A 24533-nucleotide genomic window follows, 5' to 3' on the forward strand; every position below is an offset into this window, starting at 1 on the left:
CTGTGTTAGCAACCATTACTAAGCACATTATCAGATCCAAAGTGTGAAACACCATGGAAATGGATAGTGCTACACAAAGAATAAATCAAGTGAGAGGTCCTTCCCATCTCCTCACCCGTCCCTTTTTCCCTCCACCTGGACTATCAAGATGTATTTTCTCAGTTTGTTGTTATCATCCCAACAATTCATGAGACTAAGACAGAGTTGCAGCCTGATGCTAATGAAACTGTGTAGTTCAACTGGACAGAGAGGGCTGAGTTTCTAACGCGGTGCCACTAAAAAAGGAGTGCTCCACTGCCACCTCCTTCCCTTTGCTTGCTTCCAGTGCCAGCACCAGCATTCAGTGAATGGGGCTTCAACTCACTAAGGTAGCAGAGAATTAACTCAGCAAAAAGCAGAGCATAACAGCAAGAAAGGGAGCTGAGCACAATAAATTCACAGGTGTCTGTGCAAGCCTGACCCCAATGCTGGCTGTTGCAATCACAGCAACCTCCCCGATTTAAATGCTTTGTTATCCTGCTACTTAGGGAGCCAAGTCAAGGAATTGAGAAGCTATTCAAGTTGTGATCCTACAAAGGAACTGAACCCAACTACCAGCTCTTTTGTGGTGGAAGGAGAAAATACTGCTGCTTCCTCCAGCTCCCTCCTTGCATCAGTGCACTCAACCTCGTTTGTTAGCTAATTCAGCTTGCTACTGCAGCAAAAGTATATCCATTTTATTTCTCTGAGTTAGTTTTGTGTCTGGTTAGCTCTTCGAATCAGCTCAAACAGGACATGGTCTGAAGAAGGTAAGTAGTGGCAGCATACAGCCAAGAAGAAGGCAAGGGGCACCAAATGTAGGTAAAGGAGTAGGTCAGACCCAAAGGAACTTCTCTTTTTGGAAGCTGTTACCTGCTCCAGGCAACAGACGATGAAAAATCTGGTTGAACCTATAATGTGTATTTTTCTCCTTCCGAATAAGGAATGGAAATAAGAGTGATAGAAATCAGATGATGATTCAGACTAATCGTAATTTTTAATAGGACAGAGCTGGCATAAGCTCATTTTTTCTGAGTCTAGAAGCACTGAATGTAAGCCATTTGAATGAGTAAACATTCAGGATTCCCACCAGTCAACAAGCCCTTTACCAAAACAAAGTGTGCAAAATACAAACCAAACACATCAAACACTAGCCTGTCCAATACCTGTTTATCTGCACAGAGTTCTGGTTAGAGAAGAGGTTGAGTGACACCTTAGTACTCTTAATTTTTAAAAATTTAATTCTCAACTGAGCCATACATTTAATCTTACTCATATATTTCCACTTAAATTAACTAGGATTTAGCGTGTGTAACGGTATTTGTTCTACAGCAGTTTGTAGGAAGTAGGACCTTTGCTCTTCAAGGGAGCATGCAAACACACAACAGACTATCCTGCCAAACAGCATTCTAGTCTAAATCAAGTCTCAGCACATGGATACAATGGTAAAAGTACAAGAAAATAATGAATCAATACCACAGCAGTCACTGCACTCAATTTATCAGTGATGCCTGGTTCGCTTGCAAATGGGGTAAGAGGGGTCAAAGGAAAGGTGTATTTGGGGCTTGCTTCTATCCACAGAAGAGGGATCTTCATTCTAACTTCAAAGAGCAAGACTAAAATAAGCTGAAAGACAAAATATTGGATAGGAAATTAAGCCAAGTAAGTTCTATTATACTTAAATCCGCTGTACAATTGCTGTAAAATTACACTATATTAAATGGGGGAAAAACTTCATAGGCTTGACAAGTAAAGGCTCATGCAGTTTGAAAACCCTGAATTTCCTATGTTCCTGGGAGTTGCATCAGAACAGAAAACAGTTTCGATTTTCTTTTTTGTTTTGTACTGAGTTTCCTTATTTTTTCTGTCTTCAAAATTTTTCTTTAAATGCGTATCACACATCAATAAAATAAATTCCTCATTAAATTTCCTTTTTTTTTTTCCTTGAGAAAGTCATTCATTTCAATAAAGGATGTGAAAATAGAGCTATCCATGCTCACATAAACTCTTTCATGCAGAATTTAAACTTGGGTTTGTGGATTTTTCTTAGCCTCCAGGCAGTAATTTGCTGAGGTTCATTTAATCAACTCAGGTGCTATTATGTGAACAACCAGATGAAGGAAGTTTATTTCTAATACTCTTCAACAGATCCGTCAGAGAATACTCCCTTATATATCCATATGACAAGTAGCATGATAGAGAGTAATCACTTCATACTTACATAAATTCCTATACTCATTCCTGGAATTCTAGGATTAGGAATTTAAGAAACTCAGATGGGGATGCTGTTCTTTAAGTATTGGAGTGTGATCCAGCTTCTAGTCTAGGAATTTACAGTTGTGTTAAAAAAAAAAAAGTTCTAACAAGAATCTTACTTTGTGCCTGAATCTGGTTTAATTTGTAATACAAATATAATGTTACCAACTGTATGAAACGGCGAGTGACTACACATATAATTTCACTTTGAACTGCTGCCCTGCATTGAGGGACAAGACTTTCTAGGCCCAGTTTCTAAGCTCTTTTGCTGTTGTGGCTAGGTCCTAGGCACCTTGCTTAATTAGAATGTCACATCCAAGCCCCATCTGTTATGACAGGTGCCTATAGATTATAGAAATATTATCAAGTTCCCTGTAGCAAAACACAGTGTAAGTTCTGTACTGAGGCGCACCACATATACACCAGTCTTGTACAAAGATGTCTCTAAGCTACTTCTTTACATCTTTTATACATTGCTTGCCTTTCTTGTGTATCCATTCAGAACCAGATTCTCATTTAAAAATCAAAATGCTGCAGGGTCTAATTACCAAGGCTCAGATTAGTATTTATTATGCAGTTATTCATCTTTATAATTGCTAGTCCCAAGCTTCCAGGTTTTTCTCCCAGAAAGAAAAACAAAACAAAATTCAGATTTTAATTAGACTATTTTGAATATTATTAAAATGGAAAATCATTATTTTCTCTTGCAGCAATCACTCCAAGTTGCTCTTTTCTTCAACAGCACCTTTTAAATAAACCAAAATCTTTCTTTCCCCAACCGGGATCACCACCACTGACATCCTTCTCTCCTACTGTAACAAGGAGACAAGCCTCTCAAGGCAACGGGAGCAGGGACTGAAACACTGTATTCTGACCCTGTTTTTGCATGATAGGCTGGAAGCATTTCGTAACTATGCTTAATTTTTCAGTTGCTTTTCATGAGACTGTTTCAAAAGGCCTCAGAAATGATCCCAATGGCTCTCCCGTGAGACGAGCTGCATGTGGAAATCCAAGTCATAGAGAAAATAAGCAATTAGACTACAAAACAGTCCTGGAATCCTAGCCCACAAATTTCCAACTGATCTTGGTTTAAAAGAAAACCCTGAACGTGCGCCTATGCCATGCAGCTAAGTGTGCAGCAGACCCTTCAACATGCAACATGCTGAGCACCCAAACAGTCCTTCTGCCACATCAAGCAACACGACCACAGGTTCTGTTTAAAATAAACTTATTACAACAACTTTAAAAGGTATGTGAAAGCAGATATGTCTGTTAGCACTGGACTTGCAGTGCTAAAGAGAAAAAATATAAAGAGAGAAGAGAATTTAGTTGAAATTGTTGGACGACCGCAGAATTAGAGAGATGAATTAGCTGTTCCTTCACATAAGCTTGTCAACTTATCTTGAGTATAAATATTTATCAAAAAGCTGAGCCCACAGATGGTACTTGAACAGCTATATTTTGGCATCTTCGCTCGTGCCCCGCACTGGAACATGCACATTTCTGTAAAATATGGTGATAGCCACTAGGTAAACGTTTTCAAACCATCAAAGGTTCCCTTCAGGTGATTTAGTTCACCTTGCAATGGCAGGGGAGGTTTGCCCTCGAAATCGGTGGGAGCAGCGGCTGCAGCGGGGCTGTCGGGCTCCGGAGAGCGGGGCGGCCGGGGCAGCCCGCAGCCCCCGGGGCGGCTCGGCCACGGGCGGGGCTCCCCCCTTGCTTCCCTCCGCTTCGGCCCTGCCGAACCACCCTCTTGCTGACCCGCTGGGACAAGAGTAGCGGAGCAGAAGGGAAGCGAAGTGTGGCACTGCAGAATTCACGTTTTTTAAAAGCATCCCATTGACGCCCGCTCAGGACACTTCTGCGAGTTCGGCTGTCGCGTTTCTACAGCATTTTTTCCACACTGTCAGAAACAGAGGGAGAGGACCGGCCCCGCCTGTCCCACCGCACAGGCAGCAGGTGACCGGCATGGCGGACGAGCCCGCCGGGCTGTGACACCCGCCTGCCCGGCCCCGCCGGGCTCTGCCCCTTCCACCCGAGACACCAGCCACCACGCAGCCCGAACAACGCGCCGCCGCCTTCACGGTTAGTAACAAAGGGGCTGTTAAAGAAATCACTTTACCTCATAGCACGGCTTTCCCGCACCGGGCAGCATCTCCTCACACAGGGTGCATCCCCTCCTTGAGGCCCCTGGGGGGCCCAGGGCCACAGCTGCCTCTCAGGGACGGGACGAGCTGCTCGCAGTGCCGGGGGGCAGCGGGACCGGGTTCCACCCCCGGGGGCCGGGAGGTCCCGCCGGGACACTGGGGCAGCCAGGGCCCGTCCCACCGCCCTGGCCCGGAGCAGGCGGGCGCGGGGAAGGGGCAGGCGGGGGGAGGCAGCCCCAGCCCTGGCACCTGGCGCCTGGCCTGGGGACAGGCCGAGGCCGGGCCGGGCCCTGGGCCCGGCGCGGCGGGGCCCGTGGCCGGGCAGGGCTGTGTGGAGCCGGAGACTGGCACAGCCGCGGCGTCACCGAGGCAGGGACCGGTGGCCCCAGGCCCGTGGGCTGGGACCAGTCGGGGCTGTTGGTGCCTGCGGGCCCTGGCAGGCTCCCCGGTGCACCGGCTGAGGCCTGTGGGGCTCCCAGAGCCGAGGGATGGCTCCCACGTCACACCTCCGCAGCTCAGAAGTCTCTTTTGCCTCCCTTGCCTCTGTCCCATTCCCCAGACGTTGCCTAGGGTCTTCTAGCAGCGTCCCTTTCCCTCCCTCTCAGCCCTCTCCCTGTGCTTCTCATGCACTCGGGGGCTGCTTCTACAGCCACGAGGTTAACCCCTCATCCCCTCTCCCGGCATACCCGTGCCGGGCGGCAGCTACCCCAAAAAGCCAGGGGCCCAGCGCTGAGAGGGTCCTCTGGGTACCCCTTGTTGTGTTTCTGTAAGAATAAAGATCTAAACTGCATCTGAGATGTATCAAATTAGATCTGTTTGTGATACGGAGGAGTGAAGATGTACATATGAACTCAGGAAGGCAAACAAAAAGCAGGATAGGCTTTTATACACTTAGATACACAGTAATCTTAAGACTTACCACTAAATTTGTTATAATCAAGGACAAATTTGTGAGCATAAACATAGGAAATTATTGGAGCAACAAAGTACTGGAACCGTTCTTTCGATTGTTGCCTCTGTTGCATAAGTTGTCAAAATATTTTCTTTTTTACCTCCGTTAGCATTTGGGTCTGTTATTTAACACTGCAGGAATGTTAGGTAATATTATCTTGCATTTAATCTGCAATAAAACCCAGGAAAAATAAGGATTAAATGGAAAGGAACGTGACTGGTATCTGTGCCATTTGAGAGGCCACAGCTCTCCTGAAAGCTGAAGGTACAATGCTTCAGTTGGGACAACATAGCCTGATATGCACAAAAATTCATCAGTTCTCCTTAAATAATTACTGATAGTGTTTGCATAGCTCTTAAGAACATGCAGTGTTTTCCTGTACTGTGAGTACTGTGTGCACTGGACTAGCAATATCTAGCTGGCTGGGGCACATGCCCACTCTATAAGGGTGACCTTGTTTGAAGAAGATGTCATTTTCTACTATCACTCTCTCAGAATTAGAAATCCATAACCTTCTACTTCACTGACAGTTATAAAAAGTGTCATTAAAAATGGATATATTCATGTTGCATGCGCATATTCATTCTAATACACTGCAATTTTTTATTCATACTTCATTTCCTTTTTATAGACCTAGTTCCCAGTGGTGTCTTGCACTTCTCAGAAATATCCTTGCATGCTATACCAATCTTCTAAAAAAACGGTAAGTGGAGATGAAAAATAGCCTCTACTGAAGTTCCTGCTTAGTCGGTGCTTCTAGGGCAGAGTCTGTGTGTCCTCATGAAGTAGTTTTGACTATACTGATTTGATAGATCAGTTTCATCCAGAAAAATGAACCTTGTCTTTTTTGTTTTAAAATATATGAGACACCAGAAATCTGGAGTGTGGGCTGTAGAAGAGGGCTTCTTTTGCCTGAGGACTAGCATGTTAATTAGAATGAGGCTAGCACAACATGAAGTTGATTCCCTTTACAATATGTTTTTGCCTCTCTGCTGTAGGATCTGTTTTCACAGAAGCAGCTATTTATGAACCAAGTTGTCATGTTCTGTCAGGCAATCTATGACACTGTTCCTATCCTCTGACGGCTGCTGCTTCTGATTACACCACTGACAGTTTGCCTCAGGATGGTCATATCAATCTTTTTCAATAAGAAATAGTCTTGACTTTGATTCCCTTTTCATCTTGTTGCACAAAAACTTCAGATGTTCCCATCTTCAGGGGAAGTCCTAATTGTTAGCTGTGCTATTCACTTCATTAAAAAATACCCTCTGCTTCCTGCTTACTTCCTATTTTGACAAAACGTGAGCAGAACTGTGGGAACAGTTCAGGAACCGTTCTTGCCTGCGCTTCTCAAAAGGAGGAATAATGGATCCAGTCACTATGTAAACCTCTTGTACAGCTTGTGGTGATTGAAAACATGGGTAAGGAACTCCTGCTTCAAGTTCTCCTTTTCAATGGAGTTCAGACTGGCAGTTGCCCACAATTATTGTTTAAAGCAGCGTTTTACATTCCTTTGTCCCTTGAAATTTTGAGCCCAGACTACAGCAGATGCATACAACTTATACAAACAGGTAAAACGTGATGATAGACAGCCCCTGCAGAAGAATCATTGCATGAGCCACGAACTCTGCCTGCCTTCTGTTGGCTTCATGATTATTCCTCATGCCACTTTCCTTTCTGTGAGTGACAGAGAACCCTTCATGAGTTGCATGTGGGAATCTGACATCAATGAAGCAGTTGCTGGATGTGTCTTGGATAAGTTGAGCGGCGAGAAAATGGGAAGTCAAAATTACTCAAGAAGAACCCCTATTTTTTTTAAGGTATGATGGTCAGAATAGGTGAAGGTAAATACTTTCCCCTGCAAATATGTCTTTCCAGTGTTACCTGAGTTCAAAGCTACTTTTTCTAACAGGGAGCAGGAAAAGATGGAGTGACCTTTGAGATTAGCTATAAAAAGCTGCATTCCTGCTCCAAGGCAAAGAATGTCAGTAAGGAAAGACCAAGTGCTCACCTGCCTAAACTCTGTGCAAAGGGATCAAGTCCATCACCATTAGGCTGCTGTTCCATTTTAGATCAAGCACTGGAAGCAGCTGGGAAAGCAATTTCAGGGCAGTTAAGGAAAGGAAGATGTAAGCGTGTACTGGGGAGTGGGCTAGTGCGTCTCACTTCTTCCACAGAGGAAGGGAAAGGACTTAAGCCTGCAAAATACACTCGAGTTAGATCACAAAGTGTCAGTCTAGCATTTGGCTTGCTTTAATTCCATGTCAGGGAAATCTTAGTCTTAAAATTGGACTTTCCCATATCTAATTCAAAGCTTAACTTCTTAACTCAAGCATGCGAGTGTATTTCTCCTGCTTCTTCAGTATTTTTTCCTTTGCAGATCTATGGATGCTCTTTTATAGCTTGTCTATCAACAGAGATGTTAATTAAGCTGTAGCAAGGCTGAATACAGCCCTTAATTATATGAGTTAATGGAAGTTGCATTGCTGCATATGCATTGCTGGTAAGGCAACAAGAGTTACTGGCAGAGAGGGATCCGGTTGGCTTTCAAATCTCAGTCTTATTTTACTGGAGATGCTGTTGGAGAAGGGTAAATATCTTTAGGCTTATAAATGGTCAGCAGGTTTATGAAGTTAATGACTATCTTCAACTGTTAATTTTTCAGCCTTATGTCATTCAGTTAAATTTTCCAGTTATAAGCTTCACAGGCTGAAATCCTGGCTCCAGCACAATTAAAAGGAGTTTTCTCATTGACTTTGATGGAATCTGGACTTCACTTTTTAATGTGTGTATTATTTCTGTAAACCTGTATGTACACACTTGTGTATTTTAAATGACACTGAGATTCTGATACCATCAGGTAATTCCCAAAGACTGAATCCACTCTAAAAGTCATGTATGCCATTGTGGCTAGGACTTATTCAAGCCCCCTGTGTGATGCTTCCTTTGATTGTCTTAATGAGTCCACTAGTAAGGCAGAGACCCACATGTCATTTTAAAGCCAGCACAGCGTAGGAGCAAGCAATCAAGCTGTATTGTTAAGAGAGATGCAGACCAGAAGGCTGAAAAAGTAATTTTGGTGATATTTGTCCCTGTGTCATTGAGTCTGAACCAAAAAAATCCCCAGAAATACCCTGGTGAGTGAAGTATGCAAAAGGAAAGAGACCCTCATTCATACTGGTTATTTAATGCACACTGATAAATTCAGTTTGACAGGATCCTTAGCTTTCCTTCTGCTCCTGTCTGTTTAACATAGTTCCAAAATTTGTACAAGGAAGTGGGTGGAATAGAAGAAATTGATGGATGTTACGTAGTTCAGCAGCCCCTGCCCTATCTCACATACTAATTCTATACATGGACTGGACAGTGCCAAGTAATCGCAATTTCCTTATATTTGTAGATACAGCTGTTTTAGAGTTCTAATGGCAACAATAGGCATGGGAATTATGGTCTTCATATAGCTATGAAATCAAACTGTATGAGAAACTGTAAATGCACTCTAACATGATCACTTAGGCAGGTCCCCATAGAGATCAACTCCAAAAGGAGATGGTTACTGCCAGACTGCATTTGTCTTCCTGAAAGTTGGTTTTCTTTAGTAGGGTTTATGAAACTGGAATCCATTTAGCAGGTAGCCGTGAAGTGGAAAAGACAGAGTGTTCTACAAGATCTTCAGATTTACGGAGCTGCTAAGTCACTCATATGCTCCTCTCACTTTGTTATGGACTGGTCTGTTACAAATTTTATTTGGATTTGAGACCAGCCAACCTACATACCTCATGTAGCAGCCACCACGTCCTACTGATTAGGTAGCATGAAGAGACACAAAACACCCTGGACAAGGAGCTTTCTGCAGACCCCTAAGCACAGACAATCATCCTGCTAAGAACCTTCCACTGCGTAAGGTATAAGCTGCTCTGAAGAGCAGCAAGAATATTTTTTAGCAAGATCAAGGTACCTAGATTTTGCTTATTGCCCTTTTTGAAAATAGCATTTAGAAACCTTGATCTCAAAGTTAATTTGTTTGGGCACAATTATCAGTAAAAGCTTTTTGATCTACTTGACAGTATAAAACAGGAGCATAAAAACACCCTTCAGTTCTCTTCAGTAAGAATTCCCTTTTCAGACTTAGTTCAGCCAAGTGCTGGAATTTATTTCTTAGGAAAAAGCTCCACAAAAAAAGGAAATGTATGGTGAGGGTTGGCATATCTATTTGTTTCATAAGGGTATGTGGCATTCAAGCAGATTAGCAGGCTACTTCTCAAAATGTTTTCTGATGTTCACAAGAGTAGAAAGGACACAGCTGATAGCTGCGAACATTTTTTTCCATATGTTGCTATTCTAATGACTGTTTTAATTGTGTACAGCAATTCCACATTCTACCTAACTCTATTCTATTACTCTTCATAATAATGACAATTCACTTTATAGGAGGTCACATGGAGAAAATTAGACTACTCAAAATGTAAGGTATTACTCAGATGATACGATGCATGCATCAACCCAGCAATCTCTGTATGTACTGTGTAGACATATCTGAGGTAACTCTAAATGAGATAGCTCAGGTACAGAGACGATGATAGTTGCAGCAGAATGGAGCTCAGCATAGGCTAATTCACCAATTTTGGCAATTTTCAGTTAGCTATAAAGCAAAGGTCTTGCTGCCTAGAAGGGTGGCACAGGTTTGCGGCATGTTGTGTGCCACGAGAAGTAGCTACAGGGGAAGGGTAGAAGTATGCAAAAGTATATATTTTATTCAGGTATACATAGATATACTTTATGCTTTTCTATTTCTATAAAATCTGTTTTCTTTAGGAGCTAAAAAATCTACAAGTATTAGATAAAATACAGCCAGGATTGTATGTTATAGTGAAGCTGCATAATTAAGAGTTACACTCCAGGAGATAATAGGTGGGCTGGAGACTTATGCTTTAGTTTGGATTCCCCTTTTTTGAAATCCCCTTTGGATTCCCATAGAGATTCCTATGCTGTGTCTTGTCAGATAAGTGACAGTATTTCCCTCAGTGATTTTGGTTGTATTCTGTTACGATAGTCAGTGCTAGCCTCCCAGCATTTGTGTTGACCAATTTAGCAGTAAATGCTATACTGGGGGGAAGGGGGGAGCTTTAAACCATCCATTTGTTTCTGTTACTCAAAAATATTCATTCCGATGCTGATGATAAGCAGCAGCCTTACTGTCCCTGTTTGATATATGTGCTCTGGAAAACCAAACACTAGGAGCTCCTTCAGAATATTTACAGGCAACAGAAACTCAGGAGGTGAGTGAGTGAGACTAGGATGCATATCAATAATTTAGTAAATACACTGTGGGGAGAAACATTGTGCTGGTCTTACACTGTGGACAAAGATTGCATAGCATGTTTTAAATATTAAATAAGGAAAGGTTATTGTTTGTAATATTAAACTGAAGAAAGGGGTTAGTAGATGGCAATGATGCATTTCTTCTAATCTACTTTACTGGGAGTATTCAAAATTCATGAGGAAAAAGTTAGGCTCTTTCTCTTTGCTTTCTGGTTTGGGCAAATGTTTTCAAGAAAGTATAAAATGTAAAAACTTTCCCAAACTCATAACAAATGTGTGTACAAAACACATTGCTAAGCACCCACACCCTCCTCCTTGATATCAGGTGTCTCCATTTTTCCTTTTGAGTCGTGCTTAACACAGCAGGGGAATGCCCTCACCTGGCCCTTTGTACTACCCTTGTAATAGCAGTGCTGCACAAAAAACTTAGCATATCATCAGTCAGGCAGGCTCTTCCCTGATGGATTTACTAAAAGACAGATTTAGGAGATGGAATCTGCTATAAATCTGAAAAAAATACATATTTGATACAGATTAAAACACCTCTTACTTGCTATAAAAGCAAGACACCTATTTTCTTTTCCTTAACTTTTTCTGTGCCAGGTGGCATAACTGTACTTAGACTGTATTGGCACACTGTAGATACAGACATTTGAACAAAGCACTGTGGAGTAGTGTGGTGTGATCCTGTAGCAGACAAGCTCCTCCAGTTCCAACTGTATGTAATCATGCCCTTTTTACCCATGAACTTTATGCTGAGTTTACTGTGGTGTAAGAGCTGGGCTGTGTTGGCTCTCTCTAGATACCTGGTCACTTTAAAGCTAAAGATTAAACAAAGTATTAATTCCTTCTATCATATTTTTAAAAGAAAACTAAGATACTAGGGAAAAAATTTTTTCTTTCTTTAAATGAAAGGACAGGAGCCTCTAAGAGAAGCAAAGAGATATGAAATGACAAAGGGTGAGTGATGGAGAGGAAGTGCTTGGGTTTTGTTTAAATTGTAAGCCACTTTTCTTCTGTAACGCTCTGTTTCCTGCTATTTTAGAGCTGAAAAGAGTATCCCCTGCTGAGCATCTCTGCAGAACTAATGATGCACCTTGTTGACTGCTATACTGCATTGCTTTTTAAATAGAATTCATGATAGGGTACCATTTTAAAGTCCTTGAGCGGACTTGTGCCAAACTCTCCAGCTACAAATGGAGCATCAGGGACCAGAATTACCGTTTCCTGCATTAAATCAGTGTGAATTCAGCCACGGATCAGATCGCTGTGTGAAGTGAGCATCTGAGCCTGCAGGTTACCCTGTCTTTTATTGTTTATGCTACCCTGAACTTTCAAAACAATGATTGTCCCACCAGTGGCAAATAACTTCTCCGCAGCCTTTGGAGCCAGTCAGTGCTGTGCTTTACACCTGATAAAGTAGAGGGGTGCTGACAGAAGAATTGCCAGTGATGTCTTCTCTAGTGAATTTCCCTCATGGTACAATCTCCCCAGTGTGCAAGTGTGGTTCAGGTACATTTTTCCTATCATATTCATATATTTTCAGCAGTAAGAAATGGAAGGTAAACATAAAAGAATAAAAACAACACCGTGTTTTTGGATCAGGAACCTATTTCTATGGAGTGTTCTTTCAACCGGGTAGGGGAACATGATGCTAAAATAGAGTGACAATGAAATAATTTGGACATCAAGAATCCTTCAAATTCCATTCCTTTTGCTTTTGTTTTAACAGGTCTTCTTTGCCACGCTGTGATTTCCTTGGAAATGAGATCATTTTTCATCAGTAATAACAATGCAAAGCAAACTCTGCTTCAAATGCTTTCCCGTTCATGAAATTCAATTGCAGAGATACGCAAAAGAGAGAGTGTAACTACATTTAGGATTTCTTCAGCCTTTGCTTCCAACTCTACTGTTACATATTGATCCTCTGGGGCACTTTATTCAAATTTCATACAATTTACCACTTTCAGGGAATGTGGTCAGTTTTGGAGATCAGTTGCTGGGCTGACACTGAATATTCATCATCTTTCTCCTGCATCCTCATACAATGTAGGGCTTGAGTCCCAGTCTTGGCTGAATGAAACCCTCCCTTCTACTGTTGTGCCATACTGTGTTTGTTTTCTGACATTTCATCCCTGAAGTGCTTGTTTCTATACATAATTTCTTAAAACATTGTGTAACCAGATGCATCCAGTACTATTATTTTCCTTCCAAAGAGCATGTGTTGAAAAGGAATAGATACTGTCCCTCTGCCTTGAAAAGGATCATACTTAGGTCTCCACTAGATGTGGCAACATCAGCAACATCTGTGGAGCTAAGGCATTCCCAGACTGAAACAAACACACCAGACTCCCACCTTGGTCCAATACTGAGTTCTTGTTAGGACTCATAACCAGGGTTATTGCTGATTTGTACTGACTCATAACCTAGTTGCTATCACGAGCTAACAAATGCAGAACTGCAACTTTAATTCCACATATAAATAATTTTATGGACAGTTTTAATGAAGTTTTTCCTTTAGCTTTTCATGGAAGTTCAAATTTCAGGAAACAGTATCCATACAACAATCCTCTGCAGAGTAATTAAGGCTAATTTGCTGTATTTAATTAAATTAAGCCAGTTTCTTCTCCCATTGGATTATTTGGGGGTAGGATCAGATGCAGGCAGAGCAAATTGTCAGATTTTACCATTTTAAACTGCCATACCCCTCTGAAGATTTTCCATTGCCAGACTATCCCCCCCCCCCGCTGTGATTAACTAACCCCACGCCACAAGGCTTTGAACTGCCAGCTATAGAAAGGTTGTTTGGGATTTAGTGGGAAATCTCTGCTGTGTCTGGGAGAAAGCCTGTGGAGGTAGCATAGAAGGTCAGGTGGATCAAAAGCTTAATGGGAACACTAATGGGAACAGCTTTTTTTTATGTATGTGAAATAAATAGAGGAGAAATTAATGAGGTTACACTGTCATCGAGCTGTGAGTTTTCCACCCTGTAAACTGGCCTCTTCAGCCATGCTTCTGCTTGCACTTAGGGAACTTGCTTCCTGAAAATTTAAAGCTCTCTGTTTATGTGCATATTGAAATAAGTTGAAAATGTTATACACACTACATGGAAGAGGTATAACATCTAACTGCCAATATAACCAACTGCTGCTATCCCATTTGGTCTGATTTTAACGCCACAGGCATGAATACAGCAAGATAATATTCAAATATAGCTTTTTGAAAACAACATTTCTAGAGGGTTTATTTTTCCATTGGATTTTTAAAGTGGTTTTGGAAGAGAACAATAATTCAGCCACCATTTAGCTCATTTCCCTTAAAAAACGAGCTCATTATGGTCTATTCTCTATGTGGATTTTTCCATTTTAAGAACCTTTCTGGAATCAGTGTCTGTTTATTAGCCTTCTTATAAGCAGCAGTCACATACTTAAAAATATAGACTGCATTGTGAATGAAGAAGTCGTGCAAGAGCAAGAAAAAAAATAGCACAAAATAGATTGGCTTCTAAACTATTGCAGCAGAATAGCTCGGGTTTGCACAAATATGACATTAGAAGTTTACTATCTTGCTGCTTTCTAGACCAACAAGTAAAGTACTCATCACCTTATCTGAAGAGTCAGGAAATCAAAGCCTGTTACGCTGACAGTGATTTTCTGGACCATCACATCTAGTCTCCTGCTGCTGCTACAGGCAGCCACATTGTATATTCTCATTCATAAGTGATCAGTTTTCCCCATCTACAGTTTGTCTCTGACAGGTGTTTCAGACCTTCACTCCTTGCAAAGACTGGAACCTTTTTTGATGCCCTTATAACTGAGTTAGAAGTGTAATAATAGTCTTATTTATTAACGATTGAAGTTCCACAAATTGTGATGAATAAAGAATAAGAAGCAGTGCTTTAAAGGAAGTAGGATTAGCAACTGTCTCAAAGCAGAATTGGAGTTCACACGCTCAGAAAAATGCAAGCTGGTACTATGCCTAAATGTAAGAGATAAAACTGATAATTTGCAAAGATATTAAGGTAGAATTTGCAGTGACTTTTAAGGAAACCATTTTTTACCTGTCTGTATGAGTGGACAATGGACATCAGCTTTTATAATAATTCTATGCAGATATCCAAAGCTTCAACCTGACAGTAAATCTTTTGAGTATTGTAAGTTTGGTATAACTAAGTAAAAGTTGCTTTATTGATTTTCACAAACATTATTTTTTTAATGCACCTGCAGAGAATTACTTTTATCTATCCATTAATAAATGTCCATTGATAAAAGCGGAGAATATCAGAAGCCTGTTGGTAATTAAAAATGCCTACCTCTTCAATTTTCACACAACACACCGTTGCTTTTGAAGCTTTTGGCCATCTAGTGGGATGTCTTATTTTACATTTTACTAGTGCAATACTACCTTTTAACCTAATTTGACATTATTGGGTAATTTGTGTTTGGTCTTTAAAGACATTTGTCCTTCTGCTTTTAGTCCCTGGGACTATTTTATTTGATCTCTCCTGAAAATGAAAAACCAAAAAAGTCTTTAATATTATAAAAGACCTATAAAATGTATTTTCCTTGTTTACGGTAAAGAAAGTAGTTTGCAGTGATTTCCAACATGACATTTAGAGATCAGACACCTATAAACAATGATTAGTTTGGCTTGTCTTAGGCATTTATGTAGCTGTTGAGGTTGGCCTTGCTGAAAGCAACACTAATCACTGCATGAGCCTCCCTTGTGAATTCCAGCAGGAGTGGAACCTATTTGTACAATAATTGGTAATGTCAGCTGTGAGTCCTGTAAAAATCCTAATTTCTGAGTCATTTACATAGCCTACTTTTTGTGCCTGCCGCACAAGCTTGTCAAAGATCACTTACAGGAGAAACAGCACTGCATGTACTGTATGTGCACTTGGCGAATAGGTAGGAATGCATGAGACTAAAATGTGTATATGCAGGTGAATGGAGTTAGAAGTATTTTTAACAGTAAGGATCAAAATCAGCAGCTGATTTCTCAGAAAACACTAAACAGTGGGCCTCTGCAATTCAGGGCATCTCCAAGTTGAAAAAAGGACAAATTCAAGTTTTGTTACAGAAGTCCTGAGGTGGGTGGAAATGTTGGCTCATGGCTCAAATACGCATGTTGGCTCAGTGTTGTGCTCCAGTGAATGTATATATTCCATATTCAACCTATATATTATCCTGGATGTTACCATGGCTCCATGGTTCCCAGGCTGGAACTGATTCATGTCTAACCAACTCAGAGATGAGATTTATCTGCACCTGTGTTGTAGGTGTTTCCTCAGGCACCTTCAACATGTGTCAGTCTAGCTATCCAACTTCATTAATCATCTCTTAAATCTTGCCCATGCAGTCAAAATGTGTCAAACCACAGAGGAACCATTTGTCGGTGACTGAATAAATGTATGTAGCTCAGTGTTCAATGTATTCCATAAGATAATACAGACTCTGAGAAGGAAATGTCCACAGTTAAAAAAAGAAAAAAGGCCCAAGACCTGAAGCTGAGCTTCTAGTAAAACTGGTTCTTCTTAAAACTAAAAGATAGGCTGGGTATCTGAACCACAGCACATCTTAAAAGATCATGCTAAAAAGGATGGCCAGCCACAGAGAAACAATGAGCTACTTCTACAATACCAGAATTACCTGCCATTTCCCAGCAGGCAAAAGCAAGCCTCTGCAAGGACTGGAGGACACCGGTGCAATCTGTAATACAATCTCCAATGCAGGCATCACAATAACTTGGCTATTTTGGTTGCTAACACAAAACGCAGAAGGATGTGAAAGACATGAGGAGATAATCCACCTGGGAATCTGGAAGATTAACTTCTCAGATGCAGTTTAGTTTTGTTTCTTGTGTTTTCCCAAGACTAGTAAGTTTATGTGGTTTGGGGTTTTTTGCCCCTAGAACTATCATTTGAGCTGACTGCATCTTTCCTTTCTCGTTCCGTTTTCATCTTCTATGTTGCTAAGAGGTTTCCATGGCAATTCTAATATTGGATTAAGGAAGACATACTACTGAGACTAACGCATCATCACTGGTGTTGCCTAAGCCAGCATGTGCAGCTCTGCTATGCGTGAATGGCCCAAACATGTTAAGAACTGTTATCAACTGATGTTGATAATGAAAGATAGCAGACTAAAATGATATAATGTCAGCAGGCTGCAGGGAAAAAAGCAAAACGCTACTGCTCTGATCCTCTGCAAACATAAATTCATTGATTTTGATGGAACTACACTAATTTCTACCATTTGAGAACTTAGCCCAAACAAATTGCACTTGCCACACTAATTCCATGAAAAGCAATACAATTAATGTTGCCTGCATTGAAAACACCACTGTTCACTGATGTCAAAACACATTAATTCAGTTTCTCTTTACTATAGCATTGGAGGCATTCTGAATGGTATTCTTTCTCTTTATAATACCCAATATTGATATTTTCCTGCACGGCTTCTGTGACTTGTGAGCAATTTCAAACAGCTCAATAATTACAGTTCTGCTACAGAAGTATTGTGCCTTGGGTGGGACTGATATTTTTCAAAAGGAGTAAACAAATTATCATAAGGCTATCAATTAAATCCAGAAAGGGTAGTAAAACGCAAATAATTGTCTCTTTGTGTTTAGAGGTTAATTTATTATCCCAAGATATTTTATTGATTCAGCCTCCAAAGATGTTGCCCAGGCAGTGTGTACCTGCATGCAGGTTTCTGTATACAGAAACCACCCCCCTCCCTTGTCTGGCACCACATCTGCAGGCTGGGCTGGAGAGACAATGCTGTCTTGCGATTCAGTCTTCATGTTCGGTGTGAGCTCTCTCGTGGGAAGGAGCACTCGGGATGTTTCTCTTTCTGGTACAGACAGCTGTTCATCAGAAACTGAAATAAGACCAGAGATTCTCTCCAGCCAGTAAACATCTGTGTAATAGTCACTGCAGGCCTGGTCCAGGTTCAGAAAAGGCTAGGTCAAGAAACTGTTAATATTTTGGGGTTATAACCTATGCATGATAATCCACAAATGGAAACAGTACTATGGGTGCGGTGGGGCTTTATCTAAACCAGCCAGTTCTGACTGACTTAGGAAATACATGGACAATCTAGGGAAAAAAATGTTTAAATACTGCTTAAACAAACTGTGATTTAAAAACCTGAAAGTTTCCCAGATTCTCTTTTGTTCTGTGTTTGGAGTCTTAGCTAGAAAAACAAAAAAATACATTAATCCACAGGATTACCATCCATCTTGAAGAGTTTCCTTTCTGTCCCTTCTGGGGAAAAAAATCGGTGTTTTCTGGTTTGCTGGTGATGCTTCAGGAGTTCAAAGGAGTGGATGTTCCATCTCTCTCTTTAGGACAGAAAATCGTATCACCTCATGTTGCCTCACAGTGCACCCTTCTCATTGAGATAGCTAGGCTTTTAGCATAGCTTTTCAGCCCGTATAACTGAGTATTTGCTTGTGGGCAGTCTTACAGTTGTCACAGTGAGATTAAGGTTTGTCCAGCTGATGGGATCCTGGTTTTAGCTTCCTACCAATTATGGAAGTGCAAGCAGAATGCTTGTGCTTTGGTTTGGATTTGTTTTTTCAGAGCTCTAATCTAAAACACAAAGTCATGCAGTTGGGGAGACAGGGCGCAATCCAAATTAATAGCCCAGCTGCTTTTCTGGAAGAATATTTGAAGCCATAGCTCTGCCTGCTGGAACAAAGGGAAATTACACTGCACCAAGAGGCTAAAAAAGGATGAGAAAACTGTCTGCCTGCACCTAAACAGCTGAAGTTCTTCTCTTGTATAATGCATTTGCCTTCAGGAGTCACAGTTTAGCTTCTGTTAGCAATGGCAGAAGTTTTCACGAATTTTTTGGGGTTACGCGACATAAGACTTGAGATCCTCAGAGGCCTGTCCCTTCCTTGCAACCCCTGCTAGAAATAGGTGTGCTGGGGCACAAACCAGCTCGAGGGAACTAAGTGAGGGGCACAGGTAGGTTAAGGACCTACTCTGGTATTAATCTCCTTTGAAGTTTCTGGTACTGGCTTTTACAGACAGGGTTAGTCACTGGCCTATTTTCTAATGAATAGTAAACTTCTAAAAATGGCAAGGTGGCTTATGGATAACATTTTCAGCAGCATCCAAGTGAGTTAGGCACTTCTAAACATTGCATACGGTGCCACTAAGTTTCTATGAAGGCAGCAACAGCTAAAGGTCAGAGTGACCCCTTTGGGGTTTATATAGTACACTGTTTTACAGTAGTTCTTTAATATTTTGTTTATGTGCTTTGATTCTGTTTGTGTGTTGGTTTTTGGAAAAGCTTCATATTTCATACCGGTCAGGATAAACTTTAGCCCTATTACAGAATGAGTTTCCTGTAGGATTTATGATTTTTTTTTTTTATTTCTATAGTGCTTCCATCTAAGATTCTCAGTTCTGCTTTGCAAACATGCACAAGCTAAGTCTGTCTAGGTGGTGGTCTGTATTATTCTCTTTCTGATGCACAAATCACTAGCACATCTTCCAAAGCTGACCAAAACAGGCAGTTATTTCACAAAGAATTGATGAAAAAATAGATTTTTAAAACATCTTCAAATCATTTGTGTGGCTTTGTTAAAAATATATTTTGATTTTGCAGACTTCTTTTCTATTTGCAATCAACATTATTTATTGGAGTGCAAGGGATCTTTACTAAGAAGCTTTTTGGTTTATGTTTTCTGTGAGGAAAAGAAAAGGATTTATTGCTCTTCTTCCTATAATTTTTATTTTGTCCTTTTGTCAAAAACACTGGAACATTAAAATTAGAATGTTGGGGTTTAAAAAGATATGTGGGGGAGCAGCCATGAGCAAACACATTTCAAAATCCTCAGTCATGTTGTGAAATCTATTTTGCAACTGTGAAAAGAGGCAGAAGGAATATTGGCTAGTTTATGTAGCCCTGGGCAGAGAGGCCAGCTCACTGTAAATCTGCCGGGATGCCTGCAGAGCTCAGCACACTGAGAGGTGGCACCTTTGCACTCCTGGAGCACTCCTGCTGTGTTAATGCGGTGTTTTTCATAATGGATATTTAACAGGAATTCTGCAAGGGCATAGTTGTGCTGGGCCTGGAGCGTACCTGGAGGGTGGAGGGTGAGCATCTCCACATGGCATGTGTACACTGCCAGCAGACATTTATTGTAAGAGCCACCTGTCCTAAGTAGCTGGTTCAAGAACCCAACTATAGTTCTTTTTCTTCCTAATATGATGCAAAATTGTGCGTGTAAGATACCAGAACACAAATACATGTATGCATGCATACTTCTATACCCCCCCCCCAAAACATAGCAGTTAACAGGGTTTCTGATATCTCTCCAAGTCTGAACATGGAACAAGAACTCTCCAAGCCTACAGCTGTATTCAGTTTGCAAAAGCCCCAGCCCATGTTTATACAGTCTATATGGAAACAGCTGCTCTTCCTTATGAGATGATAGCAACCCGAAGAAGTCTTCAGAGCTGCTGCTCCTGCATGTTTTGCTACTGCAGCGTAAAACCAAAAAACATAACTAAGTCTGATGTGAAACCGAAGTGTGGCTTGAGAAGAGAATCAGAAACCCCGTTTTAATCTCCTCTCCAGCTGGCTCATGGTTAGTTTTATCACAAAGGGAAATTTGCTGCTTGTCAAAGAGGACAGTTACTAGAATTTAGAAGGATACAATGAGTACTTTTTTCACATGTTAATTATTGTAATATATGAAATAGCAACTTGGATTACCGCAGCAGAAGCTCTTTCAATAATGCAAAAAGATCAGCATCTGACAGTATAATTCTAGAATATCTTCTTAGACCTGTACTACATGCTATGTGCATGTACGCAAGGCGAAAGAATATTTTTTTCTAGAGTGTTATTCACAAGCTTGTACCATTCTGGGGACTGGACCTTTGTGTTGAGAAGAGGCGATACTTTAGAGACACACAATGCAGTCTCATCTTATGCTGAAGTAAATTCAAAGTGTGGATCTTTCTATGGCTTGGAGCTATTCTTAAACTGGGATGGGCATCCATCACAGTAAAGCAATGCACAGGCATCTGGAGTGAGGCTGTGTGCTGTTTTACGTGGTGTTTCTGCTGGAAGGAATCATCCTCTGGACCAGAAAAGGGACTTTTAACTTTCATTTTACATCAGTCCTTTGATGCAGTGGCCAAAGTGAGGCTCTTTTCCAAGGTTTTCATCTGGAGTGAAATCCTGGCCCTTTGAAGTTTGTAGCAAAATGCACATAGATAGCTCTCCCAAGACCTGCAAGATTGGCTTCTCTTGCAGAGAGAAAGCCTCCAACAACACACTTTAAGGAAAAGCTCTCTGGCTTTTTGCTTATGCCACATTTGCTTCACCTTGGGTGTATCTAAAAATGGAATTGGACCAATACTGCACGGAGTGTGTGACCAGCCTCTGGCAGTTTCAACCGTAGCATGCTTGGAGGGGGATAAAAAGCGGTCTTAAAAATATCCAGAGGAAGATGAGGTAAAATAATTTTTTTTTTTAGATCACCCCAAAATTTAAGAAGAAAACCCAACAAAATGCCAGCCAGAGCAAGCTATTAAATTTTCATAATTTTATGCAAAAATATTGAAACACTTGGCTCTCAGTGCAAGTTTTTCACTGGAAGACCCTTCTTGCCTTGAAATTAGGAATTTCAATATGAACAATCACATTAAAGCAACAGGATGCAAAGGAGCAAAATACTGTCTGCCTGTGGTTCTCCCCACCCCAACCTCAGTGGCAGCAATTTAAAAGAGCAATGTAATTTTGTTGGAAATAATCTATTAGAATGGAAACTAATTCTCTGATTGTCATGGAGGCTAATAACAGGAAAGGGCTGTTTTGTTTTACTTGGTTGTCTGAAACTCCAGATGTCTTTAACTTTAAAGCAATAATGATAATTTGAGGGTGAATGGATAATGTCATTTATGGCTGCAGACCTGCAAAGATCCCAGGATAAAGACACATAAATATACAAGTTGAAATGTGAGGAAAGCTAAGGTCTCAGTCTGCAAGCTTAGAAAGTAGGGGAAAATGCTGATATACCCATCTGAGGTACTGATAGGACATACCACCATATATTTTAACAACTGCATGCACATGATGGGATTACCAAGAAAGAAAACCACAGATCTTTATGTTACTGAAAACACTGAATGTTGTAGGACTTAAATAATATTAACAAGCAGAATCCTTGAAACCTTTGGAAGCAAAAAAAAAAAAAAAAAAAAAAAAAATCAGCTTTTTGTGGTCAAAAGCATTTCAACAAAAGTTAAGCACCTGATCATGTTTGGGAGCCTGGGACTTGCTACTGCCTTTCTTTTTTGTTCTAAACTGGGAACATCTGAAGTGGAGATGGAAGCGTAAGTGAAACCAGTACTGTCTGGTGGGCATTTTGACCAAAACAAAAGGTGAAGTATGTCTATATTTTTGTATTGCCACTTCTCCATGTCAGCTAGTATGCTCTCACAAATTGGTAAGGAGAAGACCTGAGCAAATGGACAGACAGGAGGTGGTTTGGGAAACACTCGTTAAGGTGGGAACCATGTTCTCAGAAATTTTCATCCTGACCTTAGACCAGTTCAAGTTTGTGAAAACTCCTTTGCATCAGTTAAGAATGATGGTAATTAACATGTAGGCAGAAATGCCTCATCAACCAGGAAGGGATGGTGGAAGGCATGGGAGCCGGATTGTTTTCCACGTCTTTGTTTGCACATAATAGCACAATTCTGTAAGAAAAAAGGCTTTCATTTCTTTTCAATGAATTTTGAGCAGGTTATTTTGAGGCAGCTGCGAGACTGCCTGGGGTGTCTGTTTGCTTCAACATTGCTGAAATTTGAGCGCCTCACATTAGAATGGAAAGTGACCCTCTGCTATTGCGGAGTCAAGAACTGGAATAGGAAATCAAAGAGTTCCCCTCTCTGCTAGCTAGGGAAACATGCTTTCTCATTTAGAGGAAACAGAAGGAGGGAATCAGGTTTCCATAGTGATCAATGAGGAAAGGACGTGGTTACCTGGAAACAGGACTGCTCCCATCCACTGAAAAAGCCTTTCTTGTATTTGTTTATTGATGAGAGATCAAAGCGAGCTCTTCGCTCACTCAGGAGTCGGGAGGCTGGACTCGGAGCAGCTGCTCTGCATCTGATTTGAGCACAAGCAAGTAGAGGGAGATACTGAAAACTTTCCGTGGGACCTCTACCATGCCTCTTTGTAGAAATTAATATTTGTGTTTGTAAGTAAAGTCCTTGTTGTCAAAGGCTAAAGAAGAGTGGCTAGTAATTTGGAATAATTGCTGCAGTCGCTGCCCTCTGAGGTCATGTGAGAGCCATTGACAGCACTTCATACAGCCAGTCAACTATATCTGTGGAGAAAAGTCTATCATCTCTAGCATTTGCAGTTGTACTCTACAGACATTTACAGACTGCCAGCTATTCCTGTCCTTGGGACTGGAAGTCTAACTCTTCCTTCCTTGCACCAGAGGGTTGGTGGGTCCCTCATTTCTTAAAGCAGGAGAGTCAAGGCTATGAGATTTTGGAAAAGACTCCGGTGAGGATCTAAGGGGATAACTGGAACTTCTGGTATCTGTATGTTGCAAATATTACCCATGCATGATTAATTTTGTGAAGGATTTCAATCAAAGCGCTGAAATATTTCTGGAGACCTTGGCAAGTCTTCTAGTCCTCAAACAAAAACTGGGTTTATAGCTGGACTATACTTCAGATTCCAACTTTTCCTTTAAGATGCTATGTTACTTTAGACAGGCCATTTAAGTCTCTAAAGGCCTTGCAAGATCTTAGTGCATTTGCAGAAGTTCCTTCCTCTGTTAGAACTAGAGACAATAAACTGTGCTGCTTCTCTGAGTAAGTGTCCCCCCCGCCCCCCCCCAAAAAAAAAAAAAAAAAGGAGGATCAGGCAGATCCCTATTTCCATAAACTTGTTCTATAAAGCTGCAGGTGACAACTGAAATTAAAGCTGCAGACTTAAACCTCTGGTCAACCACAGAAATGGTAATTATAATGAGCACACTGGAGTGAAACCAGTGAAACACAGTTTGGCTACAGACAATAGTGAGGCTGAAAATCTGTTTCTCAAAAGCTTGTTTTAATATTTCTGGCTATGAATTTTGAATAAAATATTTGAAGCTTAAAAGAATAAGTTTTTATCCCTGTTCCAATGTTACTGCCTAAGCCATCTTTGGAGGGTTGGGTGTTGTGGTACCATCAGCTCCAGCATAAGGGGGATTAGAGCTTGTGTCACAAATGAGTGGTTTAGGCCGCTTAAAGAATCACTGTCAAGGATATTGGCAAAAGCAATTTTAATAGAAGTTTATAAAAATGCAACTTAACAGAACTCGATGGCAAGGTCCATTCTATTACTTACTTAAACATACAACGAAAAATCGAATTAGAATTGAATCAAAATGATTAATGCAGAGAAACTGGAGAAACAAAAGGGGTGAAGAAGAGGGAAGACCCTCCCGTAGAGTCATGAGGTTCAGAATGGACTCCCTTGCTTTCTAAACTTCTCAAAGAGTAGTTTAGGTGTAGCTGAATCCAGACATACTCTCAGACTTGGTCAGTGGTTCATGTCTAAAGGAAAGGAAGAGTACAAGGGACAAAGAAATCCTCCCGTTGAGTCACGAGGTTCAGAGAAGACCAGCTGGGTCCACTCCTAGTCCCAGACTTGGACAACGGTTTATGTCTAGTGGAAGAAATACAAAGAGTAGGGAAGACCCTCCCATTGAGTCACAAGGTTCAGAATAGACCCCCTTGCTTTCTAAACTCCTCAGAGAGGAGTCTAGGTGCAGCTAGGTCTAATCCTAGTCTCAGACTTGGT

The sequence above is a fragment of the Gavia stellata genome, chromosome 4 (genome assembly GCF_030936135.1).
Source record: "Gavia stellata isolate bGavSte3 chromosome 4, bGavSte3.hap2, whole genome shotgun sequence".
Classification (NCBI taxonomy): domain Eukaryota; kingdom Metazoa; phylum Chordata; class Aves; order Gaviiformes; family Gaviidae; genus Gavia; species Gavia stellata.